The 17,830-nt window shown below is 29.6% G+C and overlaps 2 protein-coding genes across 3 annotated transcripts in view; one reads left to right on the top strand and one right to left on the bottom strand.

Annotated features, from left to right (window-relative positions):
• LOC129963608 (transcription factor SOX-8-like) overlaps positions 1-17,830 on the bottom strand; it is a 119,655-nt gene that overhangs the window by 23,656 nt on the left and 78,169 nt on the right. The gene's annotated exons all lie outside the window — the stretch shown is intronic.
• Positions 12,064-17,830, top strand: part of LOC129963610 (longitudinals lacking protein, isoforms H/M/V-like) — a 160,084-nt gene continuing 154,317 nt past the window's right edge. The window contains exon 1 of the mRNA XM_056078081.1: positions 12,064-12,130. The gene's annotated coding sequence lies outside the window, so the exon portion shown is untranslated. The remainder of the gene's footprint in view (positions 12,131-17,830) is intronic.

The following is a 17,830-nucleotide window of genomic DNA, read 5'->3' as shown; positions in this document are numbered from 1 at the left end:
AAGTACCACTGAGCACCCGAGGGCAGAAGTCTGACTTCTAGCTCATAAGGAGATGACACTCACACTTGCTTGCATAGTCCCTTTTTACAGTGGGAGGGAAGGGCTCTTTCACACACCTCACAGATAGAACACAGGGGAAGAACAACCATGCCCGAACCAGGTTTCGAACCCAGGACGCCCAGATCACGGGGAAGATGTGCCATCCCTAAGCCAGGATGCCGGCAATTTGTGCATTCTAAAAGAATAAGGCTGGTTACACACACAGCGGATTTTCCCGACGCGGTTGATTCACCGTCGCCGCCATAACAACAGTAGTGTATTGAATTATGTTAGAGCTTCATGCCTGCATTTGAAATAAAATATCTACATAGAATATATCTCATATTGTTTGCTTTGAAGTCTCCTCTTGTAATATTCTCTCTGAATACCTTTCAATCCTATAATTGATATTGTATCCTCAATCATGTATCCATCTTTATCCCTAACATAATTATGAAGAATAATACAGGCTTTAATAATATCATGCACAAATTGTGATAGAACATTAAAAGCACGATGGAATATCCTCCATATATTGCTGAGAATATCAAAAGCTCATTCTGTGTACATTCTTGCTCGACAAATCGTAGATGAATATTTTCTTTTCGACTGTCAAATGTGTTCCAGCATATAGCCTTAGCAAATTTTTATGCAGCCCAAATGAAGCATCTCCAACAAAAAAGTATGGAACTTCTGGATTTTCTGTGCCTGGCAAGCACAAAATAAAACGGTATTTACTGTCGGTAAGGCCCATTAACACAACTGAACGGTAATACTAATTATATAATTAATATATAGTAATATTAATTGTATATTAATTTCTATTTGTATATTTATGTGTATAAAAACGTACCTCTGTTCATATTTGTGTGTTAGCGATAGCATCAATAAATAAATTTACCTTCAAAACTTTATAATAACAATGTATGAAAATAATTGTAAGTGAACCATTTATTGTACTTAATGCAATTTAATTCTCCAACTTATAGATTTCAAAAGTTATTGCCAACATTTCTACAGGCTGAATGGAATTCTACATTTTGGTATTTTTGTGCTAATATATTTTAGCCACCCATGTAATCCACCAAAGAAAGTCTTCGACATTCTGAAGTGTTTGAAGAATTTCAGTGTCAATTTCTTTTATCTCAAATCTTCAAATAACGTGTAAAAAGCTTAGCTAACGTGTAAAAGCATTAATTGAATAAATGCAAATAATTCTTATTTTTTTCCTTTTCCTCTTCATTCGACGACAAAATAACAATAAAGATAGAATCTGCACGCTATTCATTTCAAATTACACTTAAGCAGTAAATAGTTTAAACAACACAGTTAAATTTTTTTGCTGATGAAACTACGCCGACTCTTACAACGGTGACGGAAATTTTACCACCGTGTGTGTAAACCTTCGATTTCTGTGAGCGGTAACGATAAAATACCCGCAGCGGTAAAGAAACGCTGTATGGGTAACCATCCTAAGGTGAAGACACGGCGAGCATTTCCATAGAAGTTCTCCTAGTAACAAGCGAGGATGATTAATATCGAGTCCATCCAATACCTGAGTTAAAATTGTGTCCTATCTTCTGATTAATGCAATCAAAAAGGAACAGAGGTGAAAACAATGTATTCAAATATCAGCAGATTTTTATTGTATTAAAGAACTATTACACATCATTCTTAGAAATATTTATAACTACCCGCCTTCGGAGACTAGTTGGTTCGCCGGAATTAATGATTGCTAAAATTTGCAATTAAATATTTAATGTAACTTGATGGAACTGACTTCCTTGGCAAAATATCTTTGTTCAAATTTAGATAGATAGATAGGTACCATTATATCATTATATTATCATAGCTTTATATCATTCTGTTCATTGTTCTATGCATTTTCCTAATTTTTTTATATATCTTTATGTAAGAAATTCTATAACAGAAAAGAGCAGCAATAGTTCAAAACTGACACATTTTAAAAATTTTAACTTCTGTTTGATTTGTTTTAATTACAAATTTAAACTTTAGTTACAAATACAACAAAATTTCAAAAACTTTATTAAAAGTATGCCTTATACTGAATTTTACTCAAAAAGGAAAAATAAGATTATTCTTTAAATTTTAATAAATGATGAGATGAAAACCAGGATGAAACATAAACTTCAACGATGAAAACGATTAGAATTCCACTTCAACAATAAAATATATTGTTGAAAAATGAGATAATTTTTTTTCTAATTAATTAAAAATAAAAAATATATATACAACAAAAATTTGGTATCACTGAAGGTAGCACCAAATTTTGTGTGTATATATTTTTTGTATATATTTTGTGACACCAAAAACCACTAATGTGTTTCAAATAAATATCTTGTATGGAGTAGATCTCTTGTTTAAATAAAGATATCTTTTTCTTCAAAAAAAAAAAAAAAATCATTGTTACAAGAGTATAAAATTGACTTTGTATAAAACGACAGAAAAAATTTACGGGGATAAAATTTGTGTCGCTGAAAAGATAATTTTTCATATATGGCATAAATTATCATTCTAAGATAATATTTCAGAAAGATAATTCCTGAAAAACGCCAAACTCTTCCTTACTTTTAAATTCACTGAAATTTTAAATAACTTTTGTGCTTTGAAACGTTGACAGTTATTTTTCTCTAGTTTTGAAGACCATATATGCAAAATTTCTTTGAATTTATGTAAAAACTATATATATATATGATTTTTCAATATCCAATGCTTTATATTCTTTTCGATTACAATATTACTTATTAGAAAAGACTGGTGAAAATTACAAGAAATTTTATCTTTGGTGTTTTTTTTTTTTAAATATAATAACCTTCAGAACTTTGTAAAAACCAATAAAAACGTAATAAAAATAAAATATAAAACAAAAATATAAAAAATCGGTATTCAGTAAATTATTTGAAATAATAATTGAGAAAAAGAATCTGTCTTGTGAAAAATGAAAAAAAAAAAATTAACTTAGGAGAACGATATTTGTATCTCTGAAAATAATCTTCTATAATTAAAAATAAGGATTGATGACGCGCAAAGAGTACGAAGAATTCGAATAATGATTAAAGAGGATAATGCTCTAAACAGAAAGGAAAAAAAAGTTGTAAAATATATGTATAATTTCAGTATAGTTACTTATATTAAAATGTAATACTTCAACGTAAACACGATGAAAATATTTTTCTTCGCTAAAATTTACACATTGAAGCATTGAAAAAAATGGTGCCACATAAAAGAAACGATGATATAACAGTTGCCTAATTTTTTTGATAAGACAATTTCATTATTTTGAATTTCTTTCTTCCGCCATATAAAGTGCCCCCCCCTCCTTCTTTCGTTGGTGGATAAATTTATTAAGCATAGTGTTGATAAAGGTAAATCAAAATGCTCGAGTTTACACTAAAATTTTATCTTTCATTAGAGGATACAAAAGATAATATTCGACACTGAAAGATAAAGGCCCCATATAGCACTACCTATCGCTGCAGCAAGTGTTCTCTAGCGCTTGTCCATAAACAACTCAACAAGGCGATAACAACAAAAATCATGGGAAAAACTTCAATATTTCCCAACACAATGTCCTCCCGCCTAGCCTCCCACGCCCTCCTCGACGAGCCGCTACCGTTGCCAATCATCGGCGCAACATCTTCAGCCCAAAGTTTGGACCGTTGACACAGCGATGGCCCATTAGAAAAGAGAAGGTGATGACGGGATGTTATCTCGCGCTAAGGTCAGTGGGCGACAATGAACTTTATCTCCCCACCACGCCCCGAGACAGATTTACGGCTGAGAAAAAACTCAAAAGTCTTCGGTTTCAAGCCACGAGACTGGCCCATATAACCGACCGATAGAAGGGATAAAGGTGGCGATTTCTTTTTTTTTAACCATCTCGAAGCACTCGCCACTGCTTTCATTTTAATTGGAAAGTTTCGAGTCTTTAAATTATAGCGAGTTGGAAAAGACGTTAATTAGTGGAGGGAGCTGAGAAATACGACTGTGATAGCAACTTAATTGCAGGCAGCCTGGGTGGCACCAAAACAAAGTTAACGTACGACTGGAAAGCGCCGTCTACTGTTTCATGAAAAATTAAAAACGAAAACATTCCTTCAGGGTGTTGTGAAAAATAGCATTGTATAAAAATTATCACCTATCCATGAACTGTAAACAGAATTGATATCATCTAAAAACGACGTAACGCTTTTCAAGTGAGAGATTGCATAAGTATTTTTTGATAACTCCCATAAAATTATTTTTGTCTACATCATGCATTTTATTATTAAAATGACAGTAATTTTGCACATTTTTTTTTATCTATAGCAATGAAACATTACAGAGTTTGATTGAATATCAGAAAATAGCATATTTTGTAAGCATACATCCAAATCTATTCAAGTCTAATTCGTCTTTAGACCGAATTCCTTTCTGATGGCCTTATATTTATCAGCAATATTTTTATTCTAACGATTTATAAAAATTCTATCTATACTCGTACATTGAAAAGGGAAATTGTAAACAAAATTCCAACTTGAAATTAAGTTATATTTTAAAATTTATATTTTGTGGATGATCGTAAATCGAACAGAAGGTGAATTTATTCTATTTCATTGAAGAATATTTTAAGTGAAGTATCAATTCAAACTTTATAGTAAAAATCTAGCCAAGAAAGTTTGCGTCTAAAGTTGAAAATGTCAGTCCTAATATGCCATCTACCAATAAATATTTGGATACCTGTGATAAAAGAAATAAACACAATTTTTTCATATTCAGTAGTTTGTAGAGCCTCCGCCTGAGGCAAATACAATTTAATCCTCCAGGGCATGGTTTCCACAAATGGTTGGTTGACATACAGAGGTATTTTTTCCCACTCGGCTTTGAAAAGACTTGCAAGTTTATTCACAGATTTTAGACAACTGCTGCATCCTTTAATTCGGCGATCCAACTAGTCCCAGAGGTTTCCAATATTACTCAAGTCTGGACTCTGGGTAGACCACTCATGTCAGTTCATCCCTTTGTCATCACATCAATCCATGATGGACCTCGTAATATGATAAGTAATGTTATCATCCTGGAAATAACAATGATTCAACCCGTAAAATTCGCACAGAGTAGGAAGCACATTGCTGTCTAAAATGGTTGAGTAGGAGTCGGCGTTGAGCTTACCATGTATTGGGATCAAGGGTCCCAGTCCATACCACGAGGAACATCACCAGGCCAAAATTCTAAACTTTACTGAAGCCACAATGCATTCTGGTAAAAGGCGTTCTCCATGTATACACCAAACCCAGACTCTGCCATCCGACTGGTAGAGATTGAACATTGATTTGTAATCAAAGGCTTATGGGAGGCAGCACGACCATGGAAACAAAGCAAAGGTGCTTCCTTGAGGGTGGTATTTATCGAATTAACAGTTTTCGTATGCTTGTTGGAACTCCTGGAGTATGTGGGTTATCGGTTTGGTGCGGCTTTTCCGAATTTCTTTGGACAGCACTCGTCTCTGTCTCGTGGATCTGCCGGATCGAAACACATTCCGACAATCACCACTTACCTTCCACTTCTTTATTACGAAAGCCACTACAGATTGTGGAATTTTAACTCGCCAGATGTATATATACCCCTTAAGGATCTGCCATTTCTATCATATCCGACAATTACGTCTTTTTCGAAGTCAGACAGCTCTGAATGTCGTGTCCTCTTGCACGCGACTAATGTCAATGCTGTTTCCTACACGATATTTAAGTCAGAAGGCGTCACGTAGATTAGGACCGCAGATATCCTCATTTGCATGGGTGTCCAATTACTTGCTGATAGATAGTGTATAACTCTCAAACAATTCTAATTCAACTTTATATTCAGCATGAAAATTTGCTTTCGCAAATATCCGCAAACCAAAATTCATTGGTAAAGTTAACTATAAGAAAGGTATGAAATTTCTGAACATTGAATAAATGAATCTTGAAAAGAGAAAAAAAGATATCTACATTCTAATGCGAACTTAAAATGAGATAATTTATTAGATAATATAAGTAGATATTTTTCAATTATGAATTTTAAAAATATAATATGTAAGAACTTTTAATTTACACAAATTGCTTCTCACCAGATTTTGAGATTTATATACTCGTAAAAATAAAAGATTTTTTCACTAAAAACTTTTTTTCGGCGAAGATAAAAATATCCTTGACATATCTGATATAAGATAGTCAAAAGTTATTGAATGTTTAACAAATGGATAAGAAATTTATGCTTCTTACTCTAGTGCTAAACGTAGGTTAATCAAAATAAAAACAATACGTTTCACAAACGCCATTATTTCGAATATTTAAAAGAACAAGCATACTTAAATAACTCTTGCCAGTGAATTAGTCATATTGTGTTATCTCCACATTTCAAACCGAGGAATTCAGTGAACCATTTAAAACCTAACATTGTTTTGTAATGGTTATCAAATGAACTTGCTTTCTACGTCATTAAACGTTCCTGAGAGGAAAAAAAATTAACACCTGGACCAAGAATTAAATTAGCTTCTTGGGTGTTGTTCAATAGATATTATTTATTTTTTTATAAAGATGAAGCACAGTTGATACACAGAAGAAGATTACATAAAAACATATCCGGAATCACGGCATATTCATCGCCGAAAACATGAACTGAAAATGTCAAAAAAGAAAAGAAAAAAAATTCAAGAGAGAGAGAAAAAAGTTACGGTAAAGAAAAAGCGTGAACTACTTGGTTTTTGGCGACTCTCCCAAATATCTTATCACCTGGCATTGAAATTCCTCCGGTTGTCTGAGAAAGCGAGTTGGCGATCGGGAAATGTCGTTAACTTGGCGCCAGTTGCAAGAACGCTCCTCTCCATCAACATCAGTATCAACTACAGGAGCGAGTGATGAAAAAATAAGAAAAGCCGGTAAAAGAATAAAATGAAGCTCTCCTCGTGTCTGTCAATAGGAGAGAGCTACGTAAATCAAACTACTTCTGTTCCCCGAGTCCCTTTGTTTACCATTTCTGCATGGCACAGTTTGAAGAGAAAACAAGATACATATAGACAGCTGTTCGCTTCCGCTTAACTCGTGTTTCGTTATGCTCGGAATGCAACGGCGGTGATTTAATCCCGATAAGTGAAAGATTTAACTTATAGTTCAATGGTTATTGAATATTTCTGATGTGGCCACATTACAGTCTTCGTAAAATGCTCAAAAATACAGATGCCCCAAAGTGTATGTGTTACTATGAGAATCAAAATCAGGGAATGTTAGTATTTTCCGGTGAATATCGACATATACCTGATTGGTGAAAGATCGAATATATGGTAATATTCTATGTTTTTGCACATACATAAAAAGGCGGAGTTATTAGTTAATAATGAGAGTTAGTTAGTTAAATTTAGATTGTATAATGCTAATCTCATAAATTTTGAGTATAAGTTTATTATTGGTATATTTTACTTTCCTTATTTAGAATGACCGGTTCGTTTTATATTCAATACTTTATTTAAGTGTGCTGTTGCCTAAACCTTCTATTTTTATATATATGAAAAATATAATAATTATAAGGAATTATTTATAAAGTTGAAATTCTGTGCTACGGTAATTAAAATATTTTTATTCACCATAATTGCACGCTGTATGTCGACATTTGCCAGTGTAAGAGAAATAATGATATTTAGCAAATACTTCGGATGCACAACGAGCAATTAATAAGTATGCTGGAATTCTTCGGAGAATATCGGCATTTACCAAATGTCAGTCTCCCGTAGTAACAAGCGTATACATTTAAGTATTACATAATGCATTAATAACATTTATCAAAGTATGTTAACTCAAATTAATAAATACAAGTGTTTCATTTTCACCGTTCTCGGTAGCGTTCGAAATGTTCATCATTATTCTCGGGAGCACTTGCTCATAACACTAACAAATAATAATAATATAATTGCAAATAATATCATTTAACATTTGCACATCTTCTCTCTTAATGCATGCGTACTCTTAATTTGTTGATTGTAACTGATCTTAAGGTATAAACAGTTTAGCTCCAGGTCACCTCAATAAAAAAAAATTAAAGAAATCCATCCATTAAGTACAGAAGGAATTAAACGCTACCTCTTCATTCTAAGCATCGGTTCAAGAGAACTCCATCAAGATAGGTTTTCACGTCAAGACAGAATTGCGGAAGATGCTCCAAACTGCTGGAAGTACCACATTTTATTCATTAACATCTCTTTAATGCAAGGTACAGCGCATTCCTTTCATAGATAGAGATAAATGTCACTAGCAGAGGTATTCTCAAAGATGAAAACACCTGCTGATAGATAAGTTGATAAACTATCCTATGTGATTTTAATATTTCAGAAGGTGTAATACATGAAAAGAGCATCATCAGCTGTAGTGAGAACGATTAACAGAGTCATTATTTTAGAAAACAAATGTTTATATATATATATATATATATATATATATATATATATATATATATATATATATATATATATATATATATATATATATATATATATATATATATATATATATATATATATATATATATATATATATATATTAATTAAACTGTATTATAAAACTTCTATTAGTTAAAAAGATCCAATCATCATATTTATTCATTTGAGTGAAGAAATTTCGATGCGCTTCATTAATCAAATCATCAAATACTAATTATTCAATACTAATATACATTTTCGAGGTACTTTGTATCAAAACATCTTAAAACTGATTCAAAATTATGCATATTTTTGTTCGGAACAAATACATTATTAAATAGAATTCTCAGTTGGTCTGTCCTTCCCATTTATGTAAATATTAAATGCATTTCTTGAAAACTTAATAAAAAATTTCATCTTATAAAACTTGTTGAAAAATCATTCCTAAAAAATATTTGAAAAATTATGCTAAAATAATAAAATAAAATGGCATTCATTTTACATAAATTGTACTTTTTCAAATAAATATTGTAAATTAACATTTTATTTAATTTCTTGAAAATTATTCATTCTTATATTATAGGATTTGAATAACTTAAATTGGAAATATTATTACTCTGATTACCTTAAATATTGTTGGTTGGAACAGCGTTTTATTCTAGAACTCTTATGAATAGATTAGTGTAATGGTAGATCTATCTTTGTCTTATCTAAAAAAAAAACTGACGTTGGCAAAATGATGTTCACTACTTGTATCTTTGTATATTTTTGAATTCATTATTTCATAAATTAATGTAAAAAATTCAGTTCCATGTCCTAAATGGATCGAACCATCTAATTCACTTGAGAAAGACAAAAGAAAACTTTTTTGTCCCAAATGGCGTCATCCATCAGGATGTTCCCTTTTTTTACACTAGAAAGAACGATATGATGTCTTTGATTGCTCAAGTTATGCATTCTCTCAGATTCTAAAAACTGTGTATTGCATATGATCAGTAAAAGAGAGACGCACAGCTTTGCTTTGAATAGTTAGTTTTGAGACAGGATAATGTTTGTGCAGTCGCGCGTGGCTGTTTTTCGGCTTAGGTTAATTTCAGATTTCTTCTTTCACTCCTTTGCGATGCTGCGTTTCCAATACTATTTTTTTTTCTTATATTATTCGTCAAAATATTTTGATAACTGTTTTAGATTTTTCTATTTCTTATGCAACAGACGAGTTAATCATTCTTTTGATAAGACAACGCCTGATTTATTCGCTTTTGTCATCATAACGATGGGGGAAAATATATCAACAAGAAAGCTTCAAAAAGTTATCGGACATCAGTCGCTTTAATATTCATTATCAATGATAACTATGCGATTGTTTATTATGATGGAACTTCAGGTAAACAAATTAATTGAAGATTACCTTTGTTCGGAAATTTCGGATCACTGGGAAATTTTGATAAAATATTCTTTAAATACCAAAATACCAAAAAATTTGTCTCTGCGTGCTTTGGAAAGAGTATGGGAAGAACTTGCAGCGATCCTTCGAAAAACCTTGGCAAACAAGTTGAAAATAGTGACTTAAACTGGAGAGATTCACGGTTACTATGACAACGTATGCTAAAATTAGCCTACTAGATTGAAAGAGGAGAGATTGGTTTTACCTGTTGTCTACTCTACCTCAGCTGAATCACTTCACTGCTCTTGTACATATTTCCCTATCAAAACTTTCCATTGTTACGTTGTGTCGAAATGTTGATCGTGTGGCAGTGTGTTCCATGTTATTCTTGTTATGTGGTTAATTCTTCTTGCAGTACAGTATCACTGTTTTTACTCGACATTCTTGCCATGTTCAAGAATCAAGATAATCACGAGGAAAGTGAAGACACTTGTCAAATCCTGTATCACAGGCAGAAGCAGTATTACACATGAATAATGACTATGCTACGTTATTAGCATCAAGCTGCGGCTACATCAAAGATGTTTATGCGGTTCTGGTAACATCATCAAACAAGTTTAATCCCTTGCATGAAAAAAGATAATGAATTTTGTTTCTATTAATAAAGTTACTGTATTCGTTCTTAAATACCAATTCAAATGTTTCTTTTGTGTTAAGACTGAAGAATGACTTTATTTCTGATTCATAATTGTTATTTCCCCTCTATCCGATGCAAATTTTGAAATCGATTTTAAACTACTTCCTAGTAAAGTAAAGACGTGAAATTTTAAATACAGTTCGTAACTCGATGTTAATACTATACTAACTAGCTTTCTAGTTCTTAGGTTTGTTTGTATGTTCGGTATAAATTTTACAATCAATTGAAATCTATCATTACCAATAGATGGCACTATATCAAGTCATTAGCTCATTGGGAATTTAGAATGAAATCGATTGTAATTTCACCAGCACAAGACTAAGAAGCAAACAATAATTGTTTAATTTTTTTTAAATTAATATACTGCGTTTTAAAATGGACTAAAAAGTATAAATTAACTTCCCACAACCTCATACAGATTTATAACCTTATACGATGGGTGTTTTTAATAACCCGTGATGTGTAAAAATTTAAATAATTATTAATTAAAATCTTTTAGTTTAAAAAAAATGTTCGATAACCTAAAACTTTGAATTCCTGGGATTAGGATCACAAATTTTTACAGTAATTTCAATGCATATGGCTGATTGTGTCGATTTCACGCTAATAGAAATTTAGAAGGATTTTTTTTAACACATAATTTATTTTTGTAATAAAATGCTCACACGTTGTTTATTCACTTTTTTACTAACATTTTAACTTCATGGTAATATTTAAATTTCTGACTTCGAATTTTAAATTCATCCATAAAATTACAGAGATGCATAGATGAAGATAAAACTCTGTTCTCGATTTTATGATATTTCTAAAAGTATATATTCTATACCATTCAGGAAAAATTTAATTTTTCTGTGTTACATGAAAAATTTATGAGGAATGAAGAAAATATTCACAAATGACATATGAAATGGTAATTTCATACTTTATCTAATTTACTTCGAAATGTTTGAATGAACTGTGTTCCATACAAATACATAAAGGGTAAAATAATATTTTACTCGTGAAAACATTGATATGTCTTATCTATACTATATTTATATTATCGTACAAAACTATATATATATATATATATATATATATATATATATATATATATATATATATATATATATATATATATATTCATATTGGCCATGCCTGGGTTTTGCGCCAACAAATTCAACCATTCAACCATTTAATCAACCATTAAATGTATTATTTCAAAAATTACACTTTTTAAAAAATTCATCAGAGCATTTTTCAAAAATCCAAATGTTTTTTTCAAAATACAATCTAAAACGGGATCTCCATTTTTCAGTATTACAGTAAAACCACGGTTAATCGAAACCCGGATTATCCGAAAGGTCAAAGAAATTGCAAAGTTCAAAAAGCATATAATGCCCATCATAGGAATTCCCGCATGCTTGTAACGAGGATTAAGAGCTGTTGCAGACAATTTATAAGAAATCACAGATCAATGAATTGTATAAAGTTACAGGCAAATGTTGACTTCATCGAAGAGTACGAAGTAGGCGACATGGATAACACAGTGACAGTTGACGATGATTTTAGAGCATTAAAGGTAAGCTAAAGAATTTTTATTATGTTCAACCTATGGTAAAAATTTATTATTGCCATTTAATGACTTGTTTTCTTAAAAGTGAATATTAAAAGTCAGTGTTATGCAAGTTGTAGCTTATCGTCTAGTTAAATACTATAGTTTTGTTTAATATTTTTTTTTTCTTTCTATACATATGTCCCTGTTATTTAAGTTTGCTGTACGATTTGTTGATCAATGAAATGTATTAACGTCGTCTAACGTACTTCTAAATGAAAAGATGGTGAAACATTGCTACTAGAACATAAACAAAAATTTTTGCAGCTATTTACTGAGTATTTCATATGTTATAAGCTGTTAATATAAATTGATGCACTTGCTGGGGTTCTAAAAATGTAATTTTAACTCTTATAATGAAATAAGTGTAGTCTATAAAGAATTGAATTCGTTTTGTACTCAAAATATTTCAAAATCATGTATTTTAATTAGATAAGTAATAGAAGTTTTTGGCTTGATCGAAAAATTCATTTTTCGAAACGGCTCACCTCCTTCTCTTAATATGATTAGCCAAGGTTATATGTATGTGTAATTAAAATATGAAAGTTTCATTTTAAAGGAATAAATTTTACGTAGAGATTTCTTGATATTCTAAGAAATAAATCTGAAGAAAAATTTAAATTGCCACAATCGTTAGAAGTCAGCACCTTACATTTCTAGGATTTAATCTATTTAAAACCACTTTCAGATCCTTAGTATTAACAAAAAGTCTCTGAAATAGACTTGATTTGTCAGAAGTCATAGTAATTTATTAATGGCTCTGTTTTCCTTTTAAAAAAATTGAATAAATATATAATATGAGTTTCCTGAACAAATTTGTCTCGCCTCAATACCCACAAGTGAATGTCATCGAACGAAGCGAACTTGTATCGTCTGAAGTGAAGAAGGAAAAGAGGGACCGAAACGGGGGCCGAACAGGAACACAGGAGTTATGAGTGGCCATTTCTTATGGTTAATCATTTACGGTGAGCCCTCGCTGTGCTTCTGAAAACGGACCCCCTGAGTCGGCCGCATAAACCATCCCGTAATGCGGATTGTGAAACAGGCTTTAAGCTGAAATATATCGTGGGAAATTGTTTTGGCGTTTTATCGCTGCCGCTTGTGAAACTTCCAAAAGAATGACGTGTTGCGGAACGGAGACTGAGAGCTACATTTTAGTTCTCTTGACACGCGTCCCATTCGATGTGTCGGACTGCCCCATATGTAACACTCTCGCTATCGCACTTTATCACGGATTCGGGGAAGGAACGAGGAGAGAGATATGTCGACAAAAAAAAAAAAAAAAAAAAAAAGAAAAAAAAAAAAAAAAAGTGATATTTATGTCAAGGAAAAAAAAAGTAAATTTTAAGGTTCAAAATGTACTAGGAATTATCATTGACTTGTTATCAAATCTGGGATATTCCTGTAGTAAATTCTTATTTCAAAAATTTCTGAACAATTCCTACTACCAAATGTATTTATATATTGAAATGCTGTCAGAAATATAAAAATATCAACTTTTTATTATATATGTAATTAGTTTTCAAAATTCAGTCTTTATTAATACTGATAATATTTTTCTTTACCCAGAAATGATGAATTCTGTAAATGAAATGAAATATAGTTATTTCATAAATAAAGTAATTCGTAAATAAATACTAGTATGTCATAGGAGATGTAGAGGAAAGAAGATGCTGCGCTTTTATTTCGAATTATAGGATTTGAACTCCAATATTTCAAAGAAAAATATATATATTATTTTTATTGGATAATCATATGAGAGAAATTTTAATTATCATCAACAATTTACGCGGTAATTCTTTTTTGCTATCAAAATATCTTATACAATCTTAAATATTTTTTAGGTCAAAAGGTCCACATATATATAAAAATAAGTTAAATATATCTCAGAATCGTATTAGGTAACATATCATAATTTGCATACAAAATTTATGACAAATTACAAATTTTACGAATATGTTATATCTAGGAAATATTTTATATCAAATCAAGAAATCAATATTCCCATTTACGCTATTTTAGGATATCTGATCATTACCTTCAAAATGATGCCGTAAATTTGTTTCATACTGAGTATTTTTCGTATTAATAACCTATTATTAGAAAAATAAAATCTGAAACATTGCCCTTTATAAGTTTCATCAGATTACTTTTTGAATTTTGAAACATCTTTAACACCTTACTTTTATTAATTCTTAAAAAAATTGTATATAACATTTTTTTTAAAAAGAAGTGTAGGTTATCTCTTAGATGAAAACTCAAAATAATTTTGCCTTCTCTTTTAAAACCGAATATTTTTGGAAAACAGTTTATAATTCATTCTTAAAAATATGCGCGAAATGAGCGTAGTAATAATGATAATAATAATAAAAACATTACTCTGAAGCATATGTCGATACTGTAAAATTACTGTATCTCCAGTATTTTTAATTGTATACATTTTATCACTAATTAATTTTGCATGCAATATTTTACTTTACCGTCAATAATGTTATGCAATTTTGTTTTTAATACTTTCAATATAATGTCATTAATACAAAAGATCCATGGAATTCTCTTTTTATCACAGAAAAATTCTAGACACATTGTTTCTCACAGATTTGATTCCCCTAATATTGAAAAGAACATTAATATATTCGTACCTCATTTCATGGATTTCTAAAGAAAATTAATCATTTCGATAAAGTTTTTCTTCTATATGAACTCCAATTCTGTTGCAGATATTTGAAATCCTCAAATCCGAACTCAAATATTCAATATAAATAAGTAAAGAAAAGATTAATTACCGATAAAAAAAGCATTAGTTAAAAAAATTATGTTCTTTGAGTCTTTGTAACTCCTATTATTACATCAGAAATTGAAAATTAAAGTTTAATAATAAAAATATTTTTTATATGCAGTTACATTCATTTCAATAAATAAACCATTTTTTTTTTCAATAATCGCATGATTATCAAAGCAAAACTTATCAATGTTTTCGTTAAAAACTAAGAAGGATAGAGACAAAGTAGGAAAGCTAGACAGAAAGAATGAAAGCATCATTTTCTAATAATATCAAGAATACAAATATTATTTTTTATTATCTCAAAAATAAATTGTTTTATATATTAATAATATAATAATTTTGTAACGAATGATATGAGTTCAAAGCTATTGCCAAGACGCACAACAATTTGAATTTATCTAATAAAGTAAAATAATTTTATCGTGGCCGTCAATGAAAATTGGTCTTGTTTTCATAAGTTGGTGGGCAAATAATAAAAAATAATAAAAGATGATGGGCAAAAAAGCAACTATTATAGTGCAATTGATTATTTTACTCTAAAATAGTGATTTTCAACTTGCAGGGTGCCATTATTGGGGGGAGGGGAGGATTAGGAAAATGTAAAATAAAAGACAAATAAAATTAAAAGACTAATTGTTGAAATAAAAAAAATTAATCTTATTCATAGAAATGTGAAATGTCATCTTCAAAAATAAATAGATATTCATAAGAAACACAAAATATATATCAATAATATGTTATGTTAAATTCACTGAAAGAGCGGACACTGCGACAGAAAATTTGAACACTGAGTGACATCATATCGTTAAAAAATCCTATAGTTAACAAAATTAAAACGATTTGATGATATACCAAGTAGAAACACTACGAAACCTATTAAAATCTAGACATTTACTCGAAATAGTTAATAAATAAAGCATCGCGAAATGAGATCAAAGATTTTTCGTTTTAAATATTCTTGTAAGGAGTTATAACCTTATATTTTTAAAGCCTTATTAATATTGTAAAGAAATGTCAGTTAGAAAGAGTAAACGTTCTCAAAAGCATTATAATTGCATTTCAGTGGCATTCACGTTCTAGTCCACTTGTGAAAATTTAAGTAATAAAATGTTTAAAAAAATTGCTTAAATTATATAAAATTTCACTTCATTTAAATTATCCCATTTTTAATAGGGGAAATTTTTAACTCATCATATAAATAGCCTATAAAAAGGATTTATTTTCTTTCTATTTCGGTTTCACCGTCATTCTAATAAATTTTGATTTAAAACAGTATTAATTATATTTTTACGTATTTTCTATTATTTTAACTGTTCCTCAGTTAAATTTCCATTTTAATTTCAAATCAGGCACTGTTTTCTACTATAAAAATAATTTTCTTTATCAAAAAATATTCATTGATCAGAATAAATGAATTATTAAATTAAGATATAGATAATTAACAGAAATTTTAATTAGAAAGGGAACTTCTGTATGTGGAATATCTCATAAAATTAATCAGTGAAAAAAATCTTAAAAACAATACTCCTTTCAGAATATTTTAATTCTTTAATGAATATAAATCATTTTAAAATAATAAAAAAAATAGTTCAAAATCCTAAACAACATAATTTAGTTTGTTAACAAAAAATAAATAAAAGTTTATACAGGAAAAGTTTTTCGCTTTATTTACCCGCTTTAAAATTTATTTAAAGGGAAAAGGGGACTTTTCAACAAAAGGTGTTTGAAAAACAACTTTTACAACTGTTAATTTGAATATTAATGCTTTCATAAAACACTTTCATGCATGTTCCATTTTATTGTTTCACGAATTTCACGGCTTCATAAATGTAACAAAGCACTTTAAGTTCTGAAGATTTTCTTGTGAGCATTTTAATGCATTTCACGGCAATGTTTCTGCATATTTTAAAAGTTTATTATTTAAGAAAAAAATGTATAGCAGATAACTATTTGCAATAATTCCTAGTCATTTTTTGAACTAATTTTTCTGCTTTTCAATTGTTTTTTTTTTTCCTTCGTTTATCATATATTATCTGGAATTTTTTAGTGAATACCTTTTGATTTTACAGCACGCTGCATGTCTGAGAAAACCATATAGGTTCCAAATAAAACAGGTGGTCTATTAGATATTGCGAAGGAGCGAAAAAATGGTTTATTAAATTTATTTCACTCCGTATTGCAAAAGTCATAATAATCAAATTTAAATGTCCTATCAAACGGTGTAGAAAAAAATGTTAAAAATATCATTTTCCAAATGAAAAATGAATTAAAATATAAAAATCAAAGTAAATGAATTCACATTTTTTTCTAACATATGTAAAGGCTTGCAATTTGAAGTCGAATATCGAATAAATGTTTAAAGGCAAATTATTAATAATAATAATAAATAAATAACTTAATAAGATAAAAAAAACCTTGAATTATGGGAAATAAATTGAATATGGAAATATTGGATTTAAACAGCTAATAAATTTCCATATTCTAAATACATTACAAGAAAAGTAAAGCACACTACTTAATACAATTCTTTATCATTAATTGAATTTCAAATACAATGTGCGATACTCAAAATTTTGAATAAATTGAAAATCTTAACATTTTATATGCTTAAGAGATCTTGTTTTGTTCTCATTAATGGAATGCATTTTGTTTCATTTGCGAAAAAAAAGTAACTAAAAATGCATTAAATAATATTATGGAATTAAAAGATACATAAAATGACATTTCGTTTTTCTAAAGACATAATTAAATCACATTTGTCATTTAATGAATCGAAAATATATAGATGCATAAATAAGATATATCATGAACAAAACAAGCTTTAATTAATGAACGCATTAAGCATTCTCCCTCATAAAATTAATTAATATTTTACATTACTA

The sequence above is a fragment of the Argiope bruennichi genome, chromosome 3, assembly GCF_947563725.1.
Source record: "Argiope bruennichi chromosome 3, qqArgBrue1.1, whole genome shotgun sequence".
NCBI lineage: Eukaryota > Metazoa > Arthropoda > Arachnida > Araneae > Araneidae > Argiope > Argiope bruennichi.
The sequence above is the reverse complement of the archived record's forward strand: the minus strand, read 5'-3'. Positions and strand labels throughout refer to the sequence as shown.